Raw genomic sequence first — 14,344 nt, forward strand, 5'->3', positions numbered from 1 at the left:
TTTAATTGCATGTGATATTTGCACGATCGTCAGCATGGCACCCATGTACCATTGTCTGACATTGCGAATAATGCAGCAACACAGTGAACATTGGTGAAAATATAAAACAATATATGTATTTGAACACACTCGCCGGTCACTGTCACTGACTCATGTACGCACTCACAATCTCACTCAGACACCCATTCACATGCCCACTCACATGCTTATACATCCAGTCTCTTACCCACTCAGATACTCATGTACCCACTCACATACCCATTCAGGTACCCATGCACCTACTTACAGACTCACTCGGAGAGTGATGCACCCATTTACCAACCCACTCAGAGACTCACACACCTATTAGAAATCCACTCACAGACTCATGTGTACAGTCTAATATCCAATTAGAGACTCTTACACCCACTCACAGCCCCATCTGGGCACTCATGCATCCACTCACTGACCCACTCAGATACTCATTCCCCCACTTACAGACCCACTCATGTATGTACTCACAGACCCACTGAGACACTCACACACCCACTGACAGACCCATTGAGACACTCATACACCGACTCATAGATCCACTCATACACCCACTCACACATCCATACAGTCACTCACACACTCAGTCACAGACTCTCTCGGAGACTTATGTACCCATTCACTCACTCATACACTCAGAAACTCACAGACCAACTCACAAACTCATTCAGATATACATGTACCCACCCATTCAGCTACTCAAAGACTCACACATCCACTCACAGACCCACCCAGACACTCGCCCTCCCAGTCACAGACCCACTAAGACACTCGTGTCACCCATTCACTCACCCACTCAGAGATTTAAGCTCTTACTCACAGACCCATTGAGGCACTTATATACCCACTCACTGATCCACTTAGATGTTCATACACCTACCCACAGACCCATTCACACATCCATACAGTCACTCACAAACCCACTCACAGACCCACTCAGGGATGGATGCACCCAGTCACTCATAAACTCAGAGACTCACGCACCCACTCACAGTCCCGCTCAGAGACCCACACACCCACTCAAAGAACCCCTCAGACACTCATGCTTCTACTCACAGATCGACTGAGAGGCTCATGCAACCAATCACATACCCACTGACACACTGATGCACCCACTCATAGATGCACAGACACAGTCATGCAGTTTGTTACAGAACCATTTATAGACTGATGCACCATCTCACAGATCCACTTAGATACTTATACAATGAATGAGAGACTTACTAATACAGCGATGCATGCAGTCAGGATTCCACCAAGATATATTAAGAGAGTTGTACATGCTAATATAGAGTCATTTAGATAGTAGTGTGTTTATGTTGTTGCTTATAATCCATTTTGCAGTTATAAGTTTTGAATGTGGTGGAGGCTAAAATTCACTTAAAAAAACAAAGGTTACAGGGATGTTATAGTTAGGAAAAAGAATTTTTAAAAAAACATAGAACTTCACTGAAAAAAACAAAGGTTACAGGGAAATTATAGTTAGGCTGACATTTCACTCATACGAAACCAAATTCAGCAGTTATAGTTACCTGAACTCAAGGCCCAGAAATGCACTGCTTGCGACCTCATATATTACATCACTCATGTCTCAAATGGCATCACTGATGCCATCTCAAATGACATCACTGATGACAACTTAAATGGCATCACTGATGACATCATCCAGTGATTGTGAGTGCACCATACTTTATGATTTGAGCAAATTGGAATTATTGTACTGTTAAGGTGAGGGGGTGTGCCTTGCGCTTGTTAGGTCTTTGGATGTGGAAAGGATCATAGAGGGCTCCTCACCCCTTCTCGTGCACCGGTGCCGCCATTAAGAATCCCGGCTTTATGAGCACTCAGTGCCCGTCGTAAGCTATTGGTCAGTCCCTGAGCCAATACAGTCCGACTGACCGCACTCTAGAATCTCGCCCCATCATGCTTTCCTGGGCCTTTGGTTGGCATTGTATTTTTCCACATAGGGCGAACAGCAAAACACACAAGGTGATGAACGGAATGTTGCACATTGGCAAACATTTACCCCCAGTCACAGATCTGGGTTTAATCCATCGTTATTTTGCTCACCACACCATCCCAGTTCAGATATGGCCATATGCAAATCAGTCTTGACCCTTAGAGGATCAAGAGGGACCGCGTGGGGCTGAGATAGGACCCCCGGTGCCGCATCCAACACGGGTCCCGAGTGGTACCGCTTTTTCATCCTCAGTAGAAAGAGAGGCGGTCCGGGCTAACATGACCATTTCATTTTCTCTCTAGATTTTGACGGGATACTGAACCCCTCCGAGTCCATGGGGCACAGTTAGGCCTGATCACATGTATGTAGTAATGATGTACATATATGAAAGGAATAACACAAGTGTGCAAGTAGAGTGTGTGTGTTTGTTTCTTATCACGAGGTGCTAAAACACGTTTTTATTTGTGCAGAAAAACGTTCTCACTTGGATGGGCCACATGGAATACAATCGCTGTCCATTTTGGTTCATACAGTATGTGTGTAATATATGTGCATTTCTTGGGGGCTTTGGTACCCCATAACTATTCCCTTATGTTCTTTTTCTTACAGGAACCACGTTATTCATTTTGGTTACGTAGGTACCAGATGCATGCCTTATTATTTTGCAGCATTTATTAATAATTTTCCATTTATTAGCTTATTGGGCTTTTGTTAGGAGTGGCGAACACAGGGCTGGTCCCTGTGTAGTCCTGAGGAAGTGCTTGGGGGATTCACGAAACATGTTGACAGACAGAAGTTGTTAGGTACACCTAAACTCATTGTCATTTAGGCACCCTACCATCTCTACCCCGGTTTTAATTCTACCACCTAGGAGCAAGAATAAAGTATTTAAAACTCACTAGGCAGGTACTTTTAGCCATTCACATACACCCCACTCCATCACATCACAACTCTCGCACCACACATAGTCTTTTGTGCTCCTACGTAATTCGCAAGTCGCAGCATGCCCCAGCCCGTAGAGGACTGGGATGGCCCCTATGATGAAGCATGTCACCGTGGGGCGACCCTGGTGAGTGAGGGGACACCAAGAAAAAGAGCAATTCTCTTTTTCTGTCACTATAGACACTATTCCAACCCCAGTGAGTGTTGTGAATAGGAATATAGACAAGTGCTAGGCTCCTGATCTCTGTCCTCAGAGATCATTTGTGATTTATTGATTTTTGGAGGGAGAGCCTTAGCTTCTTCTTCCCTCTACCTCCCTTTATATTTTGTTAATCCTCATGAGAACAGTCCAGCCAAAACTGCCAAGCCATGTCTTCCCTGGACCAGAATCAAGCATTCTAGGACCGGTTTCTGGCTATCAGCTGTCATCAGCCAGGATAGCTTGACTCCAGTGGCATAGTGAGCACGGAACCCATGTCTGGGCATACCCTTCCCACATAGGGCGAACAGCACAACACACAAGGTGATGGACGGAATGTTGCACATTGGCAAAACATTCACCCCCAGCCACAGATCTGGGTTTATTCCGTTGTTATTTTGCTCACCACGCCACCCCAGTTCAGACATGGTCATATGCAAATCAGTCTTGACCCTGTGCCTCATGGAAAAAGTCCAGCCTGAACTGCCAAGCCATGTCTTCCCTGGACCAGAATCAAGCATCCTAGGACGGGTTTCTGGCTATCAGCCATCATCAGCAAGGATAGCTTAACTCCAGTGGCGTAGTGAGCACGGGACCCACGTCTGGGCATACCCTTCCCACAAAGGGCGAACAGCAAAACACACAAGGTGATGGACGGAGTGTTGCACATTGGCAAAACATTCACCCCAGTCACAGACCTGGGTTTAATCCATCGTTATTTTGCTCACCACGCCACCCCAGTTCAGACATGGCCATATGCAAATCAGTCTTGACCCTGTGCCTCATGGAAACAGTCCAGTCCAAACTGCCAAGCCATGTCTTCCCTGGACCAGAATCAAGCATACTAGGACGGGTTTCTGACTATCAGCCGTCATCAGCCAGGATAACTTGACTCCAGTGGCGTAGTGAGCACGGGACCCACGTCTAGGCATACCCTTCCCACATAGGGCGAACAGCAAAACACACAAGGTGATTGATGGAATGTTGCACATTGGCAAAACATTCACCCCCAGTCACAGATCTGGGTTTAATCCATCGTTATTTTGCTCACCACGCCACCCCAGTTCAGACATATGCAAATCAGTCTTTACCCTGTGCCTCATGGAAACAGTCCAGCCCGAACTGCCAAGCCATGTCTTCCCTGGACTTGAATCAAGCATCCTAGGACAGGTTTCTGGCTATCAGCCATCATCCAGTGGCTTAGTGAGCATGGGACCCACGTCTGGGCATACCCTTCCCACATAGGGCGAACAGTTTCCCCATAACTTTGCTTGGGGAGGTCCTATGAGGATGGAACCACCACCGAATCATTCAGCATGATATGCTCTTTGTGTTCAAGGCATCTGCTTGGTCCTCCCCCTAGGTTAGAGGTGACCCCAAAATCATCACCTCTATCATTGCCAAATATTTTTCAAAGCTCACTTTTGTGAATTGGTTATATGCTTTTAGCATGTAACGGTTACGTTGTTTTATCAAAGGGTTGTGGATGCAGTTGGTATCTCAGCTACATGATGGAGTCTGAATTTTTGCATTGAGAGAGCGCCATGTTACTTTGAAAAATGTGTAGGGGTGCTTCATAATCCAGAAAAGTCAGCATCCACTTATTTAGAGGATCTCACTAATGTAGTTTAGAAATGTAACTTTAGGTTGGGAAAAAGCATAATAAGTAGTGGGGTGTTTATTAATCATAGACTAATGTCGTGCCTTAATCAGAAAATAATGTTTGCATAACATAGAAATGTAATCACATGTGAAAGGTCGTATTAGCAATGATGTGCCTTCATGAATTAATATATGTGTCTATTAATGAGTGGATTAACATAGGTTTAACACCATCAATGCTACAGCAATTCTCCCTCAGCGCTGGAACTCATTTAATCCCATTGTTCATGACGAGCTCAGCTCGTCATGAGCACACGAGCAGTGTACTGCATGACGAGCTGAGCTCATCATGAGCATGGAAGGGGTTAATGTGAAAGATATATTGCTTGCAGAATTAACGTTTCAAAGTGATGAAATGTAATGCCAAGTTATGTTAGAAATGTATTTGAAACGTGCAAAGGCCTGGGACATGCTGAAGCCAGTAGAGGTCTGATTTTATTTTTCTTTGGTTAGCCTTAGTCGGAAAGGAATGATTTTCTCTCGCCTGGGAAAGGCTGTCCTCAACTAATATTAAATTGTAACTTTGAATGTTGCAAGGATGGTCTCATGTATTCTAGCTTGCAGGTGCAAGGCCACACGGCTTGTTAGGTAGAAAGGTCCATTGTTTAGAAGTTAGGATAGGAGGCGCGAGTGCAGAGATGCTGCCAAGGAATTTGGGAGTGCAACATTCAGCGGAGAAGGTGCCTGGGATCCAAGGACACACCAACGGACACTTGATGGAGAGGTGCCATACTGGAAAAGTTCAAAGATCTGAACCTGCCAGAGGGGCGTACCTCTGGGCGTGTTGACTGTTTTTGGGATTTTGTATTAGGGACAGCACCCGAGGCTGGAGAGGCAGTCCGGAGCAGAGAGCAGAGAGTAGAGAGCAGATTAGGAGTTAGAAAGTGGCTTGGGGAAGGCAGGATGTAGGGTATTGTGGACTCAAGGCAGAGTAAGGTGTAAGAAGGAGCATCTTAGAACGAGCTCAGTAGAAAGTGAGTGTACTTCTTAGGAAGTTTTTCACAGCTGACACCTTTATTCGTGCTGGGTAAACCATAAAGTAGGATGTCACCTTAGACTTAGTGTAGGGACAGTCTAACCAAATTCTTTTTCTCTTTTTGTAAATGGAGTCCAGACTTTCATCATTGTTGGTAATGGTATGCTTAATGCTTTTGGAGTTAACCTTGAGTCGTCTGAGACTTTTGCGTAGGATTACCTTTGTATTAGTGTCAGTCTATTTCTTGAATCTTTTGCTGAGATGTTTGTATGATTCAGAAAAGGGGGTGGTGATGAACAGAGTGCCTGAATTAAGCAGACCACTCTTACCCAGTCCAAAGATCAGGGCTTGATCCATCACCGTTTTTTAGCTCACTGCACCATCCCAGCTCAGAACTTGGCTATATGCAAATTAGTCTGTTCCTGTCCCAGTGCATGATGGGAACAGGGCAAACTAAACTACCAAGCCAATTCTTATACTGGGAAGGAAACAAGCTTCCGGGGACCGGTTTCTGCCATGTGTTATACTCAGACATGAGTCCCTTGCTCACTGCTCCATCAGGATTCAAGCAAGCCGGGCCGACGACGCCTGAAATGGCAGAAACCGGTCCCCGGAAGCTTGTCTCCTTTCTGGTGAAGAATTGGCTTGGTAGTTTGGTCTGCCCTGTTCCCATGATGCACTGGGCCAGGGACAGACTAATTTGCATATAGCCAGGTTCTGAGCTGGGATGGGGCAGTGAGCTAAATAACGGTGATGGATCAAGCCCTGATCTTTGGACTGGGTAAGAGTGGTCTGCTTAATTCAGACACTCTGTTCATCACCACCACCTTTTCTGAATCATTTTGTCCACCATAAGCGTGGAAGGGTATACTCAGACATGAGTCCCTTGCTCACTGCTCCATCAGGATTCAAGCAAGCCGGGCCGACGACGCCTGAAATGGCAGAAACCGGCCCCCGGAAGCTTGTCTCCTTTCTGGTGAAGAATTGGCTTGGTAGTTTGGTCTGCCCTGTTCCCATGATGCAGTGGGCCAGGGACAGACTAATTTGCATATAGCCAGGTTCTGAGCTGGGATGGGGCAGTGAGCTAAATAACGGTGATGGATCAAGCCCTGATCTTTGGACTGGGTAAGAGTGGTCTGCTTAATTCAGACACTCTGTTCATCACCACCCCCTTTTCTGAATGATTTTGTCCACCATAAGCGTGGAAGGGTATACTCAGACATGAGTCCCTTGCTCACTGCTCCATCAGGATTCAAGCAAGCCGGGCCGACGACGCCTGAAATGGCAGAAACCGGTCCCCGGAAGCTTGTCTCCTTTCTGGTGAAGAATTGGCTTGGTAGTTTGGTCTGCCCTGTTCCCATGATGCACTGGGCCAGGGACAGACTAATTTGCATATAGCCAGGGTCTGAGCTGGGATGGGGCAGTGAGCTAAATAACGGTGATGGATCAAGCCCTGATCTTTGGACTGGGTAAGAGTGGTCTGCTTAATTCAGACACTCTGTTCATCACCACCCCCTTTTCTGAATCATTTTGTCCACCATAAGCGTGGAAGGGTATACTCAGACATGAGTCCCTTGCTCACTGCTCCATCAGGATTCAAGCAAGCCGGGCCGACGACGCCTGAAATGGCAGAAACCGGTCCCCGGAAGCTTGTCTCCTTTCTGGTGAAGAATTGGCTTGGTAGTTTGGTCTGCCCTGTTCCCATGATGCACTGGGCCAGGGACAGACTAATTTGCATATAGCCAGGTTCTGAGCTGGGATGGGGCAGTGAGCTAAATAACGGTGATGGATCAAGCCCTGATCTTTGGACTGGGTAAGAGTGGTCTGCTTAATTCAGACACTCTGTTCATCACCACCCCCTTTTCTGAATCATTTTGTCCACCATAAGCGTGGAAGGGTATACTCAGACATGAGTCCCTTGCTCACTGCTCCATCAGGATTCAAGCAAGCCGGGCCGACGACGCCTGAAATGGCAGAAACCGGTCCCCGGAAGCTTGTCTCCTTTCTGGTGAAGAATTGGCTTGGTAGTTTGGTCTGCCCTGTTCCCATGATGCACTGGGCCAGGGACAGACTAATTTGCATATAGCCAGGTTCTGAGCTGGGATGGGGCAGTGAGCTAAATAACGGTGATGGATCAAGCCCTGATCTATGGACTGGGTAAGAGTGGTCTGCTTAATTCAGACACTCTGTTCATCACCACCCCCTTTTCTGAATCGAGATTTTTGTATGTTCAATTATTTTTGTCTTTGTAATACATTTTCAAATTTTCAGTTTGTAGTCAGTGGTCCTTTGAGTTTAATTTGGATTTGGATTGTAAAGATTGTTTAAAGATATGATTGTGAAATCCTACCCTCTACACTTCTAAGACAGGGAAAAAGATCTAGTCGACCTGACCTGGGATTCTGGTAAGTGGTAAGAACATCTAGATAAGAATCCCATCTTCCTCGCATGAATTCCGTGTTTTCAGTGTAATGCGTAGTTAACAAATCTCCGCAACCTCCGCTAGCGGAGCGGAGTTCATTGCCCACGGTTACATGCTTTACAAATCTTTGATGGAGTGACAAGCTGTTGCACTAGCTATGCAGCGTTTATGGTTGTTAGAATGCAAAATATTCTATTTTTGAGAATGATTATAAAGAAAAATTACGCCACGATCCTAGTATGGGAAAATGTTACATCTATCAGTAAGTGTGGCCTCTTTTATGTTGAAAGTTATTGCGAAGGTTTAGAAAAGAAAACAATATTGCGGCATATTACAAAGGGCATTATCGCCGCTTTTGCGGGAATTTTTCCCGCTAAAGCGGCGATCATTTCATCGCTCTATTACCTAGCTGTCGCTAACACCAGTTAGCGACAGCTAATAGGCGATAGCGGGCATTTAGGGGCCCACTCTGCATGTCAGCGATGATTATCGCTAATGACATGCAGAGTGGGCGTGCCAAGATGTTAGCGACTGGAAACAGTCGCTAACATCGCTATCCCCTATTACCAACTTTTGGAAATAATCGCGCTAAGCGCGATTATCTCCAAAAGCTAACGCCTGCCCAGAGCAGTTCTTAGCCATGTTATCCAATGGAAGGTGGATAACATGGCTAAGAGCATTGTCACGATAATGCATGAATATCGCTGATTTTACAGCGATATTCATGCATTTCCCACTTTCTTTACCGCTTTTGAGATAAACCTTGATAATATCAAGGTATCTCAGCGGTAAAAATCGTCGGAGCGCGGCGATATTTTAATGCCCGCTAACCAAGCTTAGCGATAATTATCGCTTTAGCTTGTTAATATGCCCCATTGTTTTTAATTTTCTTTAGATGGTAGAATTAGCCCTTATTTCTACTGATTTGTGGTTTATTTTGTACTATTGTGGAAGCTACATTCGAGAGGCACAGAAAACCTTCCATTGCCCATTTTCCTTCTAATTTGTACACTAGGAGAACCCTTTAATAAAAAACAAAAAACTCGACTGAGTTTGAGCTCTAACGATCACTGTACACTCTCGGTAAGAAAAAATTTACGGTTGTGGTCAGGGTGCCATGTCAAGATACTCTGCATTTTGGGAAGATACGCGCAGGTCAGCATCGGAAAATACAACATTAATAACAGACAGATAAATCTTTTCAAGCAAATGGTCATGGCGACCTCGCTTCTGCTTTAGCCTAGATTTTGAAACCGGCTGCATTACATGCCACCTGATGGAGCCTTCCCTTTCTGATGAAAGTTAAAATTGCAGCTTTTCACTCTATTATCTTTTTGTCCCTTTCCCTTAACCGTACTCGCGCAGTTAAACGGTCTTCTTTTGTAACTACATAAACTGGCAACGGTGTACCAGACGCGTGCGTTATGTCACCTGTGCTTTCTTTGTGTCCCTTATAAATGATAAAGGTGCCAGCAAAATGCGCATCTTGTAACTGAAAATTGCTTATGTCCCAAACCGATTGGCACGTCGTTGAGTGCCTCGCTAAAGCTGCCATGAATTCTGGCGTGAACTGAAGGGCGGCGTCGTTGGCGTCTTTGACGCCTTGAATGACCTGGTAATGACGAGTTGTTGAGGGACATTACACATCCCAGGCTTACGCAGTGAGACACGGAGGTGCCAATGCAGGTTAACTACCAGAGCAGGCTGCTGCCCCCTTGGGGAAATTGTGCACATTTCATGGCAATTACAGGAACCGAAATGCCTCAGTGCCCCCCACGAAAAGGCAGGCTTGTGACAACACCAATTAACCATCTGTCCCATAATTATTCCTAATCAGTTAACCTTTGACATCTCTAATTGGGGGTCATTTCGGCTTCCCAAATACCCAGAAGTGATCGCTGCAACATTGACAACTAAATAAAGGCGCCTGTCACTCGCTTACCATCAAAGCCTCTGGATGGGCAGCTGCAATCACACCATGGAGGGCATGAAAGAGACAAAGAGCAGGGAGTGATCTGACCCAAGCAATCTTTCTGATTTTTGTAGGGAGCCTTTTAAGCAAAGAGTTTCAGGGAAAAAAACAACACGGTCACATTCCTAAGGGGGAACACAATTAAATCGGTTGTATGCAGCCCCTTCCAGGGCATATCTCAATGAAAGGAGGCTACTTCAGAATCAGGGAGACTGGGAGGACTTACTGATGGCCATGTGAGTGTGAATTTTGCACGGAACATACTATTTTAGTAGGAGACACCCCCGAGGAAAAAGTTTGGCATAGGGTTTAGGAAATTCAAATCGCTACTCGGAGATAGCCTCCTTAAGAAGGTCACAAAAGTGACAAAACGGTAACAATGTTATATCACAGGATTACGCCTTGTTTTTGGAGTCCGTGTGAATGAATAAGGGATGACTTGCAGTAACAAGTTATTACAAAATTGCAAATTTTCCACATTCATTAGCATTTATATTCCGCTAGCGTTTTCATGTAAAGCTATTCTCAGCGATTCCGTGATATAATGTGAAAATATTGCGGGGCATATTACCAAGGGGGGCGATAGACAATTATCGCCGATTTAGCGGCCGTTTTCGGCCAGTAAGCGGCGATAATTCTATCGCCCCATTAGCAAGCTGTCGCTAACTGATGTTAGCGACAGCTTTTAGGCGATAGCGAGCGGTTTGGGGCCCGCTTTGCATGTCAGCGATGTTTATTGCTAATTACATGCAAAGTGAGCGTACCCAACCCGTTAGCGACTGCAAGCAGTCGATAACGTCGCTATCGCCTATTAACAAGGCAGGCGTAGCGTTGGAAATATTCGCGCTAAGCGCGAATATCTCCAAAAACTAACGCCTGCTCAGACCAGTTCTTAGTCATGTTATCCAATGGGAGGTGGATAACATGGCTAAGAACATTTTGTCGCTAATGCGTGAATATCGCTGTATTCTCAGTGATATTCACGCTATCGCCGGAAAATGTATCGCTTTGGAGATAAACCTTGCTAATAGCAAGTTATCTCAGCGATAATTTCCGGCGATGCTTAGCGATAAAAAATTTGTTGCTAATCATTGGTAATATGCCCCTGCATTTCGCTAAAATCGTCGCAGTGGTGGAAATGTGCAATAGCCAGATTAGGGCACTTTTTACCATCACTGTAAGACTCTGGCCTACTGTTGAGTAGTAATTCACATTACATTTAACAGCAATGCCACAACCCTCTGTATCATCCACCTTTGTATGCTCTGCAAGATGTAGACAGACATTCAACAGATTAGTTTTATAATTTGGACTTGTTGTTAGGATGTAGCAGGCCTGCAGCCCAAAGAGGCCATGTATCCAGTGTCACACAGGCAGAGCTCCAAAGCCTCTCTTCCCAGGAGGTGCGATCTGCCTTGTCTCCGGCTCCCTTGTGTCCATGCTCTGCCAAGGCCTTCACAGGTCCAGTGGATAGTGTTTGGACAAGCTGTCTTCCCATCGGTTCCAGTCGTGTTGTGAGTTGGGGGCGTGGCCTTGGGGCCAGTGGTGTTCTAGTGCTGTTATGGCACTAGCTGCTCCAGGAGTGTGAAAGGTGCACAGCAGCCATGTTGGCTGATTTGGATTCTCTTCTTCCTGAGGGTGGGGCCATCGAACAGCCCCAACCAAGATGGCCAAGGGGAAGTTCCTGCATAGAAGCTTACCTAGCAAAGATGACCAGCAGACTTCCTGCTCTTCCTCAGGGTAACCTTCTTGGGTGGACAATATATAAAGAGAAGTGATTCTGTGAGTAACTGCGTCGCAAATCAATTGGATAGTATTTTTGTCAGGTTCATTGCTCCCTTGTTAAACTTATTGTTCATTTTCCTCTATTTTTTCTCATCAAGAGTCTGCTGCATTTTTCTGGATTTCAATTCAGATGACTACACCTGCAGATTGTTCTGGGTCCTGCTAAGTTTATTCGCATACGGTTTTCGGTGCCTTGATCTTCTCAGTTCCTTCAACCTTGTCTTTACTTTTTCCCTCTATTCTTGGGATTTTTTGCCTTTTCCCCTTAAATTGTCCCTTCGTGGCGACACCTGTTTGCAACTTGTCATCATAATCGGGTGAATCTTAGTGGCTACAAAAAGTAGGTGCCTGCACTTCGGGCAAGCGGCACAGCATTTGGCGCGTCCTCTACGGCCTACAGCTGATGACCTCAATCAGACCTCGATCAGAACAGCATGCGATGTGAGGAAGAAGCAAACACCATGTCACAGTTATTGTCACTTGAGTCCAAAAAGTAGGTTAATGAAATGAAGAAATGGTGAGGTGGAGTTAGTGATCTGACAGCAGTCAAAGTAGAGTGCTTTCAAGTAATCGAAGGCGCTGTTTATGATTCTTGTCTTGCATTGCATTGCACTGCATTGTATCATATTCAATATAAGATTCTTCTTGAAGTCTTTGAGGTTAACTATGCACTGAGTTTCAGTGATGGGTAATCAGGATCTTGATATATATGAACCCAGAGGTGTTGTGTTGTGTGCATCAGACTGAAAGCTGATGGAGAGATGGCGCTCTGAGGAGACAGCTAAGGAAATATTCATCAATAGATTGTGCTCATTAGGAAAGGACAAGACCATCAAAAGCAGGAGCATGCTTAGGATTAATATTCAAAGAATCAGTTGTAAGCTCTAAAATTGAGCACTTAAAATTAAACTTTCAGACTGTAAATATTTGCTATTAAATTACACACTGCACCTATTTTTTCTTGAACATTCCTGCTAATATAGTGACAAGCGCCAAGCAATGGTTGTTTCACAAATCTGTCTAGATGCCATATCGGGTAGATCAACAAAGTAACCTGTGCATCTTTGGCAAACCTGGATATTGGTTTGATTATTCAATAATACCTGGATCAAGCCCCCTCCAAATTAGTCTGAAAAGCAGCATGCATATGCCTCTGAAGGTTCGCAGGATCTACAAATACATCATCAAAAAAGCAAATAGAGCTCACTACTCAAGCTGGATATCAAATGCAAAGTTTCTGCTGAGGAACTCCAGAGGTACGGCCAATGCTTTAAATGGGCCAGTATCCGCACCGGTACTGTGGACCGGCACTTCTCAGTGTTCTCCCCTTGAGTACCAGAACTTCTCGTTGTGCTAGGAGAGTACCGGTACTCGTAGTGGAAGCTGGACTTAGGTAAATGCCTGCCTGGCAACCACGTCCCCCAGACACACTTCTACCAGACCCACTCCAATCAATTTCGTGAGTACCAACACTTCTCTTTTTCCATTGAAAGCACTCTGTATATGCAGAATTCTGCAAACCTGACAGAACCTCTTTGATGCTGCCCCATCACACAAAATATGTAACTTAATGGTTAACTACTTCAGAGTGACGAAGTGGAAACTGCAGAACCCTATTGTATCAACAGAACATCAAGTTCAAAACCAGGAAAGTCCGAAATTTGCGTAATTTGCTTTTGCATAATTACACAAAATTTCTGGAACTAAAAGAAATCAGCACTTAAAGAAGCATAGTTGACTGAATAGCCTCTTGCCATAAAATGTATGCATCTTTTTCATAGTTACATTCTCTTCAGCACCATGCATGTTCTAAGTGGGGGTACATCACAGCTTTATTGTTTCACCACTCCACTTCGACATGGACCTCAGCCTACTCCCTGATTTTCAAATCCTTGAACCTCTACATAGAAGATAGAAAGAAAATCCTGATCCAGGAAAACCAGAGCGATCTTGAAAGCTCAAGAATGGAAGACTACGTCCAAGAAACGGATCCATGGTTGGTAACAAATCACCTTAAATGTGATGCATCCAAAAAAGAAATAGTCATGTGTGGAGAAAGGCAAAACTATGATCCTTTAACAGCTTGGCATCAGGAGCATGTTGTGTGCCTAAAAATCTCAAAAAAAGAAATTCCAGAGTTATCACGTATTCTATCTTCTCCATGGGTCCTAAAGTTAACCAGGTGACAAAAAGGAACTTCATACTATGCGGGTAATTCAATGTATCTTTTCATATCTCTAACCCTCGGGTAGGTCACTTCCCCACCGCTGCTGCTGCTCCGCCTGCCAGTCTTCTTGCCTCCTGCTCCTCCCTCCAGATCGGCGCTCTCCCACGCTGATCGAGCGCCGCCTGGACTGCCTGCGCCTGGACTGAGTGCCCCCGTGTGCCTGCCTGCC

Source organism: Lissotriton helveticus, chromosome 4_1, assembly GCF_964261635.1.
Source record: "Lissotriton helveticus chromosome 4_1, aLisHel1.1, whole genome shotgun sequence".
In the NCBI taxonomy this organism is placed as follows: domain Eukaryota; kingdom Metazoa; phylum Chordata; class Amphibia; order Caudata; family Salamandridae; genus Lissotriton; species Lissotriton helveticus.